We start from the raw sequence: 308 nt of genomic DNA, 5'->3' as shown, positions 1-308 counted from the left end.
ATTACTATCCGCCTATTGGCGACTGCGTTCGCAGGCTCCTTGGAGAGGGCGGCACGGGCGGGACAGCCTGTCACCAATATCAACATTGCACTTAGCCACCGCGTTCAACAAATAAACTTACTGTTTTTCAGTGACTCCATTTGTTGATTTTAACGTCCTGCATTGTTGAATTTTGACGAAGACATCTGAAATCGTTGCATGTAAAATTATAGCGCACCGAAATAGCTATTTCCACAAAATACTTTAAATCAGATTTGTTTCATTGTACGCTCGATGTATACCCTTTAAAACAGCTGCAGCATGAGAGA

This window comes from Varroa destructor, unplaced genomic scaffold, assembly GCF_002443255.2.
Source record: "Varroa destructor unplaced genomic scaffold, Vdes_3.0 BEIS01000002.1, whole genome shotgun sequence".
Classification (NCBI taxonomy): Eukaryota; Metazoa; Arthropoda; class Arachnida; order Mesostigmata; family Varroidae; genus Varroa; species Varroa destructor.
The sequence above is the reverse complement of the archived record's forward strand: the minus strand, read 5'-3'. Positions refer to the sequence as shown.